This window comes from Desmodus rotundus, chromosome 8 (genome assembly GCF_022682495.2).
Source record: "Desmodus rotundus isolate HL8 chromosome 8, HLdesRot8A.1, whole genome shotgun sequence".
Classification (NCBI taxonomy): domain Eukaryota; kingdom Metazoa; phylum Chordata; class Mammalia; order Chiroptera; family Phyllostomidae; genus Desmodus; species Desmodus rotundus.
In genome coordinates this window covers 45,669,653-45,685,396 of record NC_071394.1, presented here as the reverse complement: position 1 = coordinate 45,685,396, position 15,744 = coordinate 45,669,653, and the positions used below count along the sequence as shown (strand labels likewise).

The following is a 15,744-nucleotide window of genomic DNA, read 5'->3' as shown; positions in this document are numbered from 1 at the left end:
AGGTCAAAACAGGCTGTGTGCTCAGGGCTAGAAGACAGGCACTAAAACAGGGCTCTGGGGGGCAGAAGAACCACTGAGGTAGGCCTGAAAGGACACTGTGGCGAGCAGTGGGAAAAGAGAACCCCAAGCTCAGGAGCCAAGGGCAGGGTGGGTTGACTATTAGTGCTTCAGGGTACGACCTATAGTGCTGGTGAACCAGAGGGTTCATAAATATGCTCTCAAGATGGCTGTGATTAACATGCACATTATACTCAGAAAAAAATCTTTTTATGTGAATGTATGCTGATTTTCAGCATTTTAATTAGGGCAAAAGAAAGGTGTGACCTTCTGTCTGGGATCAGTGACTTGAGGGGAGACTAGAGTTTAAGGTACCTCCAAGTGTTCAGACCATAACCTCCATTAAAGATTCTCTGTGAAAATCCAGTGGAGGCATCAGGACAGGGCACCCTCCTCACGGGGACTGAGAAGTACTGTGTGTCCCCACTCCGATTCTCTGGTGTGGCAGTGCAAACACCAAGGGTGTGGCTCAGCTGCAAGCCTCCTCTCCCTGCCCAGTGTGCTGTCCTTTGCTTGGCCCATGTCTCTCCTCTGTGTGGACCTCCATCTCTTCCCCGTCTGCAGGTCTGCCTCTCTTTCCCCTCTTAGTGTGTGTAGGTGTTTGGGCACCTTCCTCTGCAGATGTCTGTGTGTGTCTGTCACCCACTGCATCTGGTTGTGTGTGTACATGCACATGTGCCAACTCCCTTCTGAATTTCTCTGTCTATTGTCTTGCTTTCCCAGTTGAGGGTATGTGTATGCTCTCCTCCAGGTTTGCAGATCCCTAGGTATGTGTGTGTCTGTCTCTCTCTCCTCTAGGTGTTTGTATAAGTCCTCCTCTTCCTCTCTGGGAGTCAGTCTGTTTCTCTCCTGCTGAGGATGTGTATGTGATGTCTCCCCCTACTTTGGGGGTGTCTCTCCCACCCTCTGGATGTCTCTGTGTGTGTCTAGCTCCTTCTGGGAATGAGAGTGCTTCTCTCTCCCTAACTTAATCTGCTTAGTGTCAATGTGTGTCTCTCTCTCCAACCCCAATGCCAGCCAGTATGTCTCCTTTCATATCCTGGTGTGTGTGACTCTCCCATTACCTTCTGGGTGTGCGTTTCCCCCCCTCCCCATCCTGGAGTCCATTTCTCTCTTCTACCTCTCACCTTCTTCCATCTTCTAGATGTGTTTCACTCTCTTCCTACCCCCAGCCCACCCGTGGGAGCAAGTAAGTACCCCTCCCCACTTCCATGTCTTCCCCCAGGCTGGGGACAGATAAGCACAGAGTTACCAATGTGTCTTTCTTTCCCCTTTCTAGGTATGAACTGGGTGTGCTGCCCTTTCTCTCCTCCCTTGTGCACCCTTCTCCTGTTCTGTCTCCTGAAACAGAAACACTCATTTACACACACATACATAGAGAGATACAGTCTCCTGGCATACGTCTCCCATCCCCTCTATGTTTAGGTCTGCGCAATGCTGGGTCTCCCTTGGCTCACAGAGGAGTGGGCCCTGCCTGGGTTCTCTAGGTGTGTGTACGTTCTCTCCCCCCACATGCATGTCTATCTCTGTCTGTCTTTCTTTGGGGTATGTGTATTGTCTCCACAGCAGCCCTGCAAGGCTGTCTGTGGGTGAGGGTAGGACTGCCTGGTGGTGTTGAGGGGCTCTATCTATACATGTTGGGGAAGGGTCAAGTCACGAAGGAGAAGGACATGGTGCAGCAGGATGAGACAAGCCACCTCCCTACCTCCCAACCTTGCTGTCTTGCACTTCACAGTTACCATGAGACTGGCTGCAATTCCTGAGGGCCCAATCCAAGCCTTTCCTTGTTGACTTCTATCTGGGCCTCAGTGCTGCCTGCCATTCCTCTCCTTGACACTCTCCTGGGACAACCTCTTGGACAGCTAATCACACAACCTCTAAGCCCCAAACTGCCGCTTCAGGCTTCCGCCAGTTTCCCGCTACCACAGGCAGCCCTCCCGTCTGCCCCTGAGAACAGAGCACTCCTCCCCAGATATATACTGTGGGCCTGGTCCCTGAGAGAGAAAGCAGGGAGGAGATCATGGCTCAGTCCAGGAAGAAAGCCGAACATGCACAGGATGGGAGCAATGCCCAAGAGCGGTGAATGGAGATGGCTGTGCAAGCACAAAGGTGTTCCCTAACCCAGAGACAGGCAGGCTGGGGACAAGTATGGGACACACCCAGGCACAGAGCTCCAAAGGAGCAGGGGAGGCAGAGGTGAAGAAGGTATGAGCAGGGGGGTCACTCGTCAGGGAGCTGCTCTCTCAAGGTGCCATACCTGAGGGAGGGGATGACTTGGCCCTTTAACCACATGAAAAGGGCACTCATAGAAGAGGATGAGGCTTGAGGCAATAGCCAGCCTGCAAAAAGGCAACTCATGCTGTGCTCAACAGTTCTAACCATAGTCCAGACTGGCTGTCCCAACAGGGCACAAGATGGTCCAGCAGGGTGGCTCTCTGACCCACCTTGCTCCCTCTGCCTGGTTGGGCTCCTTCTCTGACAGGGTCTTCTGTCTAGAAGTGCCTCCCTTCAGCTTCGGCTGTTCCTGGCTTGCTCTTTCTCATCATTTTAGGCCTCTTCACCTATGATTTTCACCAGGTCTGAGGCAAGAAATTTTTAAGCATGTTATACCTGACAGTTTAGTCAACGGCCCTGACCTCTTTTCCCTTTGCACTGTCAAATATAAAAAAGACAACAGCCAACACAACAATAACCATCCAATGTGAATGAATCAAAATTATACCTATTTTTTTGTCAGATTGGCAAAAAACATATTTTTTGGTGTGCCGCAGAATTTTAGTAATTAGTTTATGTGCCAGGAGATGAAAAAGGATGAAAATCAATGCTCTACACAAAGGTTCCTTTATCAAAAGGTCTTCCCTGACCACTGCTTCTAAGGGTCCCTTCTCCCTGAGGACCCCAGGACTTCTCATCCTTGTATTTATTTCCTTCAAACCTGCTGCCATGAGACAAGAGAACTATTTACCATCTGTCTGTCTCCTCTGTTCACTGAGGGTGGGATCTGCCTTTGTGTCTGGTGTAGTACCTGACCCCCGACAGGCACTCTGACTAACAGGAGGAAGGAACGGTGTCCTGTACACAGATGTGGAGACATTCGTGTACACGGAAAAACAGGCACGGAGACCCAGCAGAATGGTCAGGACTGAGGCTCTCTGAGAACGAAGCTGCAAGGCAAAGAGAACACAGGAGAAGCAGCAGTGCTCAGGAAAAGTGTACACTGAGAGAGGAGAGGTGGTGGGCCAGGGAACCCTGCAAGCCCTAGAAAATGCCAAAATGCTGGTCATCGGGGACAGGCAGAAGAACCGGCACAATCAAAGGTGAATGCAAAGGAGGTGCTGGAAGAGGAGCAGGGCCAGAAGAGCAGGAAAGGTGTCAAGTACTGCAGAAAGGCCGAGTAGAAAAAGGGAAAATATGCTACTGGGTTTGCATCTGGGTTTGCTACAGATGGATGCTCTCTTCAAACAGAATACAAGGAGGGGCAGGATGGGTTAAAGAGGAGATGAAGACAACAGAACTTGACACAGACTACTCTTCTAGAGAGTTTGGCACCGATGGGAGAAAGATATTTATGGAGGGGGGAGGGATGAAGGCAAAGGTCTTCTATAGTATTGGTTTTTGATAAGTGAAGATTTAAGCATATTTTGCAGGTGGAAAGCAAGAGATGGGCGACGCCAGGATGGGAGGGATGAGTGGGCTGGAGAAACAGGTTGGCTCCAGCAACCTCAATAATGTATGGTTTTCAAGACCATGGGGCCCAGGCTCCCTAACCAGACCAACTCTCCCAGACGTGCAACCAAGCGCTGAGGATACTGATGAGAGAACTGAACGAAGGTACTGAGAATGGACACACAACTAAAACAGTGGCTTTGTTATCACCGAAGACCCAGCTTTGAATCTCAGTGGGTCCCTCTCTCCATAGCATGAAAACCCTTCAGTGTGGTAATCAATGTCCAATACATCCTGGCCCCAGTCTCCTCTTCTAGCCTCATCTGCCATCATTCTGCTCACTCCACATACCCTAACCCTCCAGCTACAGAAGAGGACCCAGCATGTGCTGCACGACGACGCCAGTCATCCTTTCCTTGTTCTTAGTTTTCCCCTCCCACTCCCTGCTCTAGGACCACCTTCCTTTGTGAATCATATTCACCTGTTGGTATAAACTGCCCCTTCCTCTATGTGTCCACCTCATTTAGGTCTCCACAATAAAAGTACTAAACCTAAGCAACACAAGTTCCAGCTGAATGTAGAAAAGGCAATTGTGTCACCACGGTCCTGATAAAGAAGTCCTTGAAAATATACAGTAAATCTTTATTAAATATTGGTGACAGGTTCTGTGACTTTTAAGTGAAACAACATATAAGGAAATCAATTTTACCATACACTAGTTGATATCAACAAGAGTTAAGTTCCTACAGTAACTCATCAATGTTATAACAAAATGGCATTGAACGGAACGATATTATCCGAGGACCTGCTGTATACAAGCTTTGAACTTGACAGTGAGAATGGGCTTGGTGATAAAATCTGAATCATCTATGCAGCAATGAACTACCACTTCAAATCTGGATTATATTAACATTTCTGTAACTTCTGGTCTCATATTCATGAGCTCAATTTATTCTGGATTCCAAATCAACTTAATTTGCCTAGCTTACCCTTTACTGCTCAAAAAGTTACAATGCGTTCTATAGCATAGCGTGCAAACTCCTCAGGATGTCAATCAAGGTTGTTCACAATCAGGCCTTAGCATACCTTTCTGGTCTTACCTTGACTGCTCCCTAACAAACCATCCTCTCCAGTCAGACTGGTCTTCTTGATGGCCATAGACAAGAAGTACATTTCTGCCTCTGCTGAAACCATGCATTTCACCTGACTATCCCCACTTCTTTCTGCCTATTCCTACCAAAAGCCTTGTCTGAAGTCCACCTCAAGTTCCACCTCTTCTTCCCTTGAATACCTATAGTTTTCATAGTCTGAAATACTCATTTTGCATTTAAAAATACATGGCTTTGTGATTTCTTTCATACACTAACCTATCATCCAAAAGGAAAGAGAGAGAAAGAAAAAGAAAAGAAAGAAAAGAAAAAGTAGAAAGCAAATATAAGTACCCTAAGTGGGGCAGAAGGTTCTCTCCTCCTTTCTGGCTCCAATCTGGAGTAAGAATAAAGAAACTTCCAAAAGAAGATGGTTTGATATGACACTTAGAAGACAGCTAAGAAGTGGACAGGAATGTGAGAAGAGCATTGCAGGGAGAATGGGCCAAAGTCAAAGGGACAGCCACAGTCAAATGAGGGGCATCTCTAAATCCCCTAAACTTAAGGAGATAAGTACATGAACAACAAAACAGAGATTTGGACTTAATTTGGAATTCTGGAGTAATTGGGATGATGTCATATACTGTATTAAATTGTTTCCATTATCCTAAGTGGCAAGACCATCAGTGACATTTCCATCTTGAAAGCCTAACATCTAAAATGAAACAAACTAAATAATATTTTCAATAGTCACAATACAGAATTATAGTTTATTCAACTAAAACCATAAAAAATGCAAAAAGAGATGCTTATTATTCTGAAATCAGATGGTTTTGCTATAGATTTGTTTTAAAGCAAAAACTGAAAAATGAAACAAAATCCGTACCTATTTAAGATCATTAAATTCTATAAAACAAAGCTTAGGTTTACATCTTTAAAAATATCTCCTGTATCTTAGTAAGTTTATAAATTCCCCCAATTCTCATGTATATCTGATAAATAAGTAGACATGCAGCACCTCCTAACTCGAGTTACTTAGTGTCAACTTTATGACAGAAAAATTTTATTTTTACAACAAATTGATTTTTAAAATAAACGTTAACTTCAACATGAATAAAATTTCGGTTTATACTAGCAAGTTAATGTATTCTATGTAGCTTCTATGGCCTGTCCATTCTAAAGACTTACTTATAAAAAGTGAAAGAATTCCAGTTTCTGAAGTCATTATTCCTTGCATACACATTATGCCTCCACTTCCTATCTCACAAGATTACTGTAAAAATTTAATAAGATAATATAGGCAAAAAGCAAAGATTGCTATCCAGACAGACTATTTTAGGGCTAACACTTAGTATCAATACTCAAAATATTTTGGGTGATATAATTTGAAAGTCATGTTGGCTAATGATTCAGGGAATAATTTAACCAATCAAGTTAGGTTTCTTTTTCTTTTAAATGGAAACAGTCTCTTTTTTGTGCTTATTTTTGGTTTTGCTTTTATAGAGAGAACTTTTTAACTAAAACTTGTTTAAAACAAATCTTATAATATCTCTCATATTTTTAAATGACCCAAACCTGCACTTTCTTATTTGATCTATGTTAAGCCATATTTAAAGTACTAGTCTAATTCCACCTTATTTTAGTGAAAGGGCAGATAAAACAGATAAAGGTATTTTACCTTTTAAAAGTCACAAATTTCATTTTGAGCTATTGAATACAATACTTCTGTGCTGTGTAACTTTAAAAAAAAACCTTGATTTAGTACAGCATTAGTCGCAGAAGCAGAGTATACCAAAATATCTTTTAAATTTATTGTAATATATATGCTTATTTTCCAGAAGGGGTTTTGGACGTAATCGCTTGATAAAAAGCACAGAAATTAGTGCATTCAGTGCTTAGGCACTGCCATACACAGGGTGGCAGCACTGAGAACAAAATGCTTGCAAACAGCAGAACACTTGGAATGGCCAAGGCAGGCATTCAAGTGTGCCTGCAATCTGATTATGAACACTCTTCTTAAACACACGGGTATTTTGGTTTTAATTAAGAAATTCCTTTTAATTCTGGCAGAAGTATCATGCATTTTAGAAAAGCTCATATGAGTCAGTCTCTGAATGTGATCAATTGCACTTCTCTTAAAACCAATTGCCTCCTCTCTTCCCCTTCCTGAACTGACTGATAAAAGGTGAACTGAACGTGATCAAATTCAAGCACTACACCAGAGCCAATGTTTGAATAGAACACTTGGATGTATAATATGTATTTTAAAAAACCCAAGCTATGATTAAAAGTGCTGCAAGCTAGGACTTTTTTAAAGAATAACATGATCTTGGGAACACAAATGCTCTTATTAAATAAAAGCAGTTAAAGTTTTATAACTATCTTAATCAGGTTAAAATGTCTAAAAAGAATTACTTTTAAGGAAAACATCTGTAAAACTACTTTAAACAAACTAAAATATCCCTAGTACTATTAAATTCTTAATGATTAAAATTTTCAAATGCAATGGATATTCAATTGATGTACATAAAACAGGGCTAACTCATTCACCACCACTTTACTTTGAAAAATACCTGAAATAATTGAATGTGTTATTTTTGAAGTAATTTAGTCCATATGTTTGAAATATATATTTTCATTAATTGTCAAAGGACAGATGTTCAGGAACTTCTACAAGCTGATAGACGTTTTATATGCATTCACTTTGTTTACAAACTTCTAGGCATACAAAAATAGATTCAGGTACAAAGACAACTTTCAACTAAAATTCCCTACATTTCAGCAGTATATCAAGTTATCCAGATAAATACTTAAAACTTCCATTCTGTGTATAATTAAATCTGTTACTTGATAGTTTACTTTAGTTTTGATTTGGGTAACTTATTATGATAATATATTTTATATGCAACATCTTTTAAAATGTGACATGCCAAATTATTGCTAAGAAATATGTCTTATACCTTTTGTCTTAAAAGTAAACTAAAGCAAATTACATTAAAAACTAAACCTGGTACATGCATTTTACACAGGGCATGGTTACAGGGCATGGTTAAATCAGTTACTGGTTTGCATGACAGTAGCACTGAGGATGCTCAAATTTTACAAAGCAGAAAAAGAACAGCATAAAATATCACCAACTGCTGTCAGAGGTGTGCTCTAAACTCATAGGCACCTTCCTTCTTTGAAACATTTTAAACTCTTCCAAATAAGAACTACTTATTAGGGCTGCTTCCACCTCTCTCAGGCTAATTAACCTACCTATTTTACTATATGTCTAATTCTGTATTAGTGCTAAAACCCTATGTATGTATTTAGTGATTTTCAAATAAAGTACTATTAATATTAGATGAGAAATATAATGGAGATTAAAATTTTACTGAATTAAATTACCTCAGACAACAAATTAAAAAACACATGAAAAACATTTTCTCAGATTTATTTAGAAAATAATTTTAGAAATATAAGGAAAACGAATTCATGTTTGAGATGTAACTTATCACCAGATATTCTGGTCATATTAACATTTATTTTTAAAGTTATAATAGATCTTATCCAAATATATAAAGTGACAACTCTCTTATAAACTGTAAATTTAGAACAAATTTAGTTTTAAAGGATCTATTTTCTCTTTTTTGGAATGAAACAGTTAAAAATTATATTTAGGAAATGCAAAAAGTAGCTTAAGAAGAGGGAATGTATTCTTATATAAAACAGTATTTTCATTTTATTGCCTAAAGTTGATAAAAATAAAAGTTATTATTATAAGCCTTGTGTGATATGATGAAGAGTGGGCTCTATGTAATTCCAGTGTTAAGACAATATGAGAAAATAAAATCAAGTTGAGAAAATCTAGCAGACTAAAATTCAAATATGCTATTTTGAATCTGCACATTTGAACTACCTTAAGCTTTCAGGTTCAAGTTCTTAAAATTCTCCTGATGAAGAACAACTGAACCAATTTTTTTGCTAACGTATCTTCAAGTGAATAAAATTAAAACATTTTTTAATTTCATCTTTTAGCCAAAGGAGGTAAGTCCCATTTCTCTAATTGATTTCTAGTTTAAAAGTCTCCAAAAAATATATATCAAAACTAAAGGCTCTAATGTCTAACTATTAATTAAAAGATATAATTTTAAAAAAAGTCAAATGACAGCCCTTTAGTTGTAGCATTTAATTTGATAATGAATGTTCCCATGCTCAGAAACTTAAAGACAGAATATCATAAATAATCAATATGCCCATGTGAAATTTCAATATTGGTTTGAGACAATAATTCTAATATTTAATAACTGAAAGACTAAATGAGTCTCTTACACTCAAAAAAGAGTTCAAGACTTTGCAATGGCAAATCATAAACAATCTGTAGAGGACTCAGTCTCCCTTTAAGAAAAGATGCCTCCTCTTCCCTCAGAATATTTTCTAATATTAAAGGAAACTTCTACTCTTGAATGTAATGGTATAATAAGTCTAGATTCTCCTTCAGAAAATGAATTACTAATTAATAAATGAGAAGGACAATTTCTCTTATCATCAGCATACACCTAAAAACATTCCAGAGGATAAGAACTTTATTGGTGAATATTTTTATCTATAACTTGTGAAAAGTTTTTTAAATGTTATTAAGTCTGAAAGAAATGACTTTAATTTGCCCTAACAAAATGCACAAAGTCCCCTGCTCTTAGACTGAGGTTTTAAAATGTATTTCATTAACTTAATAAAAAGCTTTAAACTTTCTAATGAAGAATGAAGAAAATAATTTTCAATAGTTTTTAAGATTTTTCAGAATACTTCCCTTAGGTATACTTTTAAAATAATTTTTAAAATCTTTTAAAAATAGCAGAAAATTATTTTTCCTTATTTAAAAATTAATAACCACTACAAATTATGCTTAGAATGTAATTTAGTTTAATTCAAATCTACAAAGATATAGAGGAAAGGCTTTGGGGGAATCAATTTTTAAAAGGTCATCATAAAATGAGTAATTTGTATCAAAATACTTATAGTTTATGCCAATTATCACTCATATTTGGGAGGGAATTTATTATTTTTGCTTTTTTAGTTAGTTATTCTTTATCAAAATAAGTCACATTTTAAATTTAACATGAGTTTTATTTGAGTCTGAAATTCTTACCCACCAAGTTCTTTCCCATCGATTTTGGGCACTTTAGCCATACTTAAGCTTTATATATACTTTCATTACAAAAAATTCTTACTTTTAAAAGGCATTAGAAAAAACATTTTTGCTTTCTAACACCTTCACACTTCTAGGGTTTCTACATTTTTAGATACAGTTTTTACTTTAAAAAATGCAAGGAAACATTTCAAGCAAATTGCTTATCCTATTAACTCTAAGACATAATTTCCTAAGTTCACTCCTACATGCACACACACATTTCTGAGGCAGTCATCTCAAATTCCCAACACATACTGTGGTTAGTTTAATACCGTGATCCTGCAGTAACTCTGTTTACAAGATATTCTGGGACTTTTAAATACTAACAATTTTCATGTAGTATCACACTACTTCACTTTTAAAAAATGAGATATTATTTCTGTTCTGCAAAAATGGGTTTTTGTTTTCTCATAAGCATTAACAAAAAAAGAACAAAAACCTGTGCACCTTAATAACAACACACAAAATCAGAAAACAAAAATATCACAGCACCCTTGGTAGTTCTACATCACCACAGCCTTGTCAATACCACCCTGGAAAGAGGAGGCAGGGACAGGTGTATACACCGAGTAGAATGCAAACCTCTGGGCATCAGGCCAAACGATTCAAAAGTAAAAATCAAATTATACCTCTGTAATAACTTCTACTAGGCTTTCATTCATGTATCTTTCTTATAACTTCAAACATTAGTAACTATACACCAATACTTTTTATAAAATATGATCTAGAAATTTTCATTTAACTTCTCAAATTATATTTAAAAATTAAATTTGTTAATGAGATATGAAAGTTGTCCTGTTATAAAAGTAGTAACACAGAGGATGGCAGGTTCAGGAGTTAAAAAAAAAATGAAGTTATAAAGCAGATACAAAAAATAAAAATTAGTTACCTCCAAAGTGGTGTTATCATAAAATGGAAAAGAATTCCTATGCATGAACACTAAAATCATAATTAACTTTAAAGTTCATCAATCCAGTGTACTCTGCCCTCACATTTAACGTATTTGTAAATACTTTGCCAAGGCTACCTAAATACTTACTAATTGGTTAAATATGCTGCCTACATTAATTCTCTTAAAATTAAAGAAATTAAAGGTCCACTTTTGTTTCTTTGCTATGTCTGATATATTTTCAAAGTACTCTGTATTAGAAGTTTCACAAAAGGTGTTTGTCAGGTTCTTAAAACATTTCAAAGATGGCTAAAAGGACAATTTCTAGCCCTTTTACCTTTAACATATTCATATCTTGGAGTTTGTTGAACAGATTCAGTTGTTTTTTCCTTCTTTTCAAACTCTTCCCTTATTCAAATAACTAAAGAATCTAAGATATTATCAATATAAAGAGAACAAAAATTATTTTTTTTCTTATACATTTGGAAACACATCAAAAAGAACAAGTATTCCAGGCAGTAGAGATAAAGTTATTCAGTAAAACTTTTTTTTTTCTTAAGTGTGAATGTGTGTGTGTGTGTAACAGGCAATTTTTCATATATCTTACTTTTACAAAGAACAGTATTGTAAATAAAAAAATTAATACATTCCTAGAAGAAACCAATATTTTGATTACACAGCTCAAGAGCCAAATGATTATTGAAACAAAACTTCAAAGATAGTTATAGATGTGTTTCAGTTATCTGGCTTTTCAGATCTCAAAGACAAGCAGATTACATTTAATTTACCAAATAACAATTTAATCCTGAGGAAGGAAATTTCCAGAATACCAAAACAAAATGTATATAGTAACAACCAGTATTCTGTTAAAAATGAAGGAAACCCCTCTACCTTTGTACAGCATTAAACCACACAAAGCATCCATAAAAATTTTAAACTATATTAACAAAAGCAAATTCATTTATTTAGCTGTAAGATGTCTGTTTATTAAATAGTTTGGCTATAATAAATATACATATGTAGAATTTTATCAGTATTAGTCCACATTTATGTCATTTTCCACAGCAGCTAAATTCCTTATAAAATTTCTAATAGCAAAATTAGACATACAAATTTCAAATAAGAATCTCAATGTATGAGGTTTCTCTCATTTGAACTGATGTAAAGATTTTGAGCATACAATATCCTAAGATTATTTCGGTAAATTGATATAATTTAATTGAAGATTCAGAAAAAACATGTTCAACAGGCAGATTTCTATGGCATTAAAAAAGCTCAATACAACAAATTCAAATTAGATATTGTGCTGTGCCCTATCTAAAGACTCTCTAAGGAATTACAGATTTTATACTTGTGCACTGAGAGTTCATTTTCTAATTCAGACAACTAACTAGTTATGTCAAACCCAAACCTGAAGAAAGTTTTGTATCACCTTTTCTGAGAGAAGAAAACCCATAATACCAGCACTTTTATTTAGGGTGACAATAACCATAACTTGAAGTGTCCAAACAACCTGATTAACTCAATGGTCTAAAATAATTGGAAAAAATACTTTTCCTTCACTTTTACAGAAATTGAATCCATTGACACTATCTGGTTTGTCAAAGAGGCGACCATTCAAGATCTGAAAGACTCATTCATTTTAAATACATAGACTAATTCTGACTACTTATAGTCAACATAACTGTCTTGAGCCAAAATACAATAAAAATGTGAGATGAACTTCAAAGGTTTTATAACTATTAGTAACATTCTGAAATCTTTGAAAAGAAGACTGCTGGGAGGAGGAAGAAAGTTTCTCTTCTGCATTGATAGTTTAATCACTTCCCAATCAATTTTGATTTAACATGGGATTAATTTTTAATGAGTTCTTATAAAGTTGTAATTGTTTCCAAAATCAGAAACCACTATGATGTACTTAAATAGTACACTCATGTAATGCTGTTTGAGAGGTATTTACACCAAGGTGCAGCTAAGAGCTCAGTTGTGAACACAAGTTAACATACAGTGGACTCCAAAATAATAATCTGTTTGTACAGTATGGCAAGAAAAAATATTCTTAATAAGAAGTCTAAAAATTCAGCTCTATTTTAATCCATTTCTAGAAATCATAAAAACAAAGGAAAATAGGCACTTATTCTAGAAATTCCATATACCTGTGGAAAACGGTACGCAAGTAATTTTTATTCAAGATTAACTTTAATCCCAAATAGAATACAACTAATAATTTATATATTTTAAATTTTGAAAATATTGCAGAAGTCTAACCCATTAGAGGCAACAGTAGTTTATGCTCAGTAAACTTTTTTTTTGTTAAGTAACAAATAAATTAACTTAAAAGATACAAACTGATAGGTCTCAGGATTAAAAAATCTTGTAAATTCAAGGCACAGAGTTACAGCACATGTATAGGATGGGCTTTAAAAATGGGTATACGTAAACTTTTCCATAGTGTTGGTTTATGTGCTTTTTTTTCCTTAAAGAAATGCTTACTGCTTGCAGTGTTAAACAATCTCCATCACTCTGCCTACAGTTTTCAACCAGAAGTCCTCATTGTACCTTAAGCCAAATTGAATATTAGGAATTTTACAGCATTTTACAAAATGGCTGTAAATTCACATTATGGGCATACACAGCTCTTTGATCTCACTGCACAGAATTCATAACTGTTCAATAATGCTATACCATTACACCACACACCTTAAACTATTTCCATTTTTCCACAATTCCTTCCAAAATCAGCTTCCAAAGCAAAGCAATGTAACATGAAAAGTTCTTGGGAGGGCTTATTACACAAAAGAACAATTTGGAAACAAACTAATCTATATAATATCTATCTTCTGTTGAGTTTGTTTATCCCTCCGTTCCCTCCATCACTCCTAAAGGTGGGCGCACTTGAGTAATGGAAAGAAGGCTCTTCCATCACCACACACCCTCCCAGCACCTCTTCTCTTGGTCCTCATACAGTGATTCTGTGTAGGTGATGAAAACCATAGGAAAAGAGAAGCTGTCCCTTTAAAATGCCGTGCTCTGTCCCATATCCCACGTGGAACCAACATCAGCAGCACTTTCCCATTAACTTCAATGTGATGCAAGAGGCACCATGCTTTTATATACATAAAACCAGAAAACCTCAGCTCAACATTCTTAACTGAGGATGAACAGGTGAAGCAAACGTGTCAGGAAGGCAGAAGCCAAGCAACTCCCCACCCCTCCCAAAAAGGTGCTCCAGTCTCGTACTCCAGCCTCTCAGTGCAACATCACCTCTCTACCCCTCCTCTGTACAGCCTAGTTTAAAGAAAGGAGGGAGCCACTAACAAAACCTGAAGCATAAATGCGACGAAAATGCAATCTAAAGCCAGAAAGGTTTATTCTTCCAATCACACACATTAACTCTCTTAAGAAAAATGGCATCACTTTTTTTTCCCACCAAACTCCCCCCCCCAAACCGCAAAGATCATTAAGAGAGTTATAAAATAGCAAATATAGTGTTTATCTTATCTCAGATCAGTCCACATTACCAATAAGTTTAGCAGTTTCTGCTCTACCATCTCCCCCCTCCCTCCCCCTCCTTCTCTTGCATCGGATTTTCACGTTTTCTCATTGTCGGTTGAGTTATAAAAGGCTTTTGCCCTTCGAAAGTTTTAAAAAATAAATAAATATTAACTCCTTGGTCCCTGCAAAGTCAAAATGGACTTCAGGGGAAAGGCGGTTCATACTTTTACCTTTAGCGAGAAAAGGGGGAGCATCCCGGATTTTTAGGGATTTTTTGCGATTTTTTTAAAATTTTTATTTGGTTATATGCCTGAGTTCTCCCTCCATTTTGGTTGTTTATGATACTGACAACAAGCTGTCCCTGCTCTGTGCAGATCTCCTGCTTTCATTTAGCACCCCCTCCCCCTATCCCCCGCCCTCGCAGCCACACATCCAGGGTTCACACCTCCCTGAAGACCCCGCACCCGGACCCCGACTCGCCCACCTGAGGAAAGGGCAAAAACAAATTCATTTCTCCCAAAAAGAAAAACCTCTTTTGAAAAAGGGGCAAAGTTACCCCAAGTCACTCAAAGTGCCCCCCAAATATTGCCGACTGCGGGTTTCCGCCAGGCCCTTTGGGAAGCGACCTTCCCCCGGGATGTTTTGGTGGAAAATGCGGAGAGTTTACTCTCAAAACTGAATTTATATTAATTTTTCCCTTATTTTTCGGGTCTCTAATGTCTTCCGCTCTCGCTGCTGCCGCTGCCGCTGTCACAATATTCACAGCACCAGAGAGGAGGAGGAGGAGGAGGAGGAGGAAAACTTTTCAAACTTTCCAGACCCTGAATAAAGGGTTTTTTTTTTTTTTCCCACCGACCTCACCTTTGGGTCTCCAGCCGCATCGCCCCCCGCCCTGTCAGAAGCGACTTCGGGAGTCCTCACACCCTCAATTAATTATTTTATTTTATTTTTTATTATTATTTTTCTCTCTGGGGTCCTGAGCAGGGGCTGAGAGTAGCACAAACTTTTCCTCCTTCTGCCGCCGCCGCTGCTCCTCTGCCCCCTCGGCTAGTCCCATAATTTAAATAACCCTGATATTTCTCCCGCTAAACGCCTCTCCGCCGCCCCGGATCCCGGGAGAACTCACCGCGGAGCTTTAACATCCTCCCTCCGGCCCGTCCGCCGCCTTTACACCGCCCGCGGAATTTCTAATAATTTTTTTCTCATATTTCGGGCTGGACGCGGCGGGCCTGGAAATTGTTTCCTTACGCCTCTTTCCAGCAGCCATTGTAGTGTATGCGCTGCCCCTGCAGCCCAACTTGCAGCTGCCGCTGCCGCCGCCGCCGCTGCTGCCGCCGACGTCGCGCCCACCACCGCCTCCCCGGGCCTGCTCAGCC

General features: G+C 38.2%; 1 protein-coding gene across 5 annotated transcripts in view; it reads right to left on the bottom strand.

The window, feature by feature from the left end:
* PLAG1 (PLAG1 zinc finger) overlaps positions 1-15,691 on the bottom strand; it is a 43,320-nt gene extending 27,629 nt beyond the window's left edge. For all 5 annotated transcript variants that reach the window (XM_045181516.2, XM_045181515.2, XM_045181518.2 and 2 more), the window contains exon 1: positions 15,495-15,691. The gene's annotated coding sequence lies outside the window, so the exon portion shown is untranslated. The remainder of the gene's footprint in view (positions 1-15,494) is intronic.
* Between the last annotated feature and the right edge of the window lie 53 nt (positions 15,692-15,744).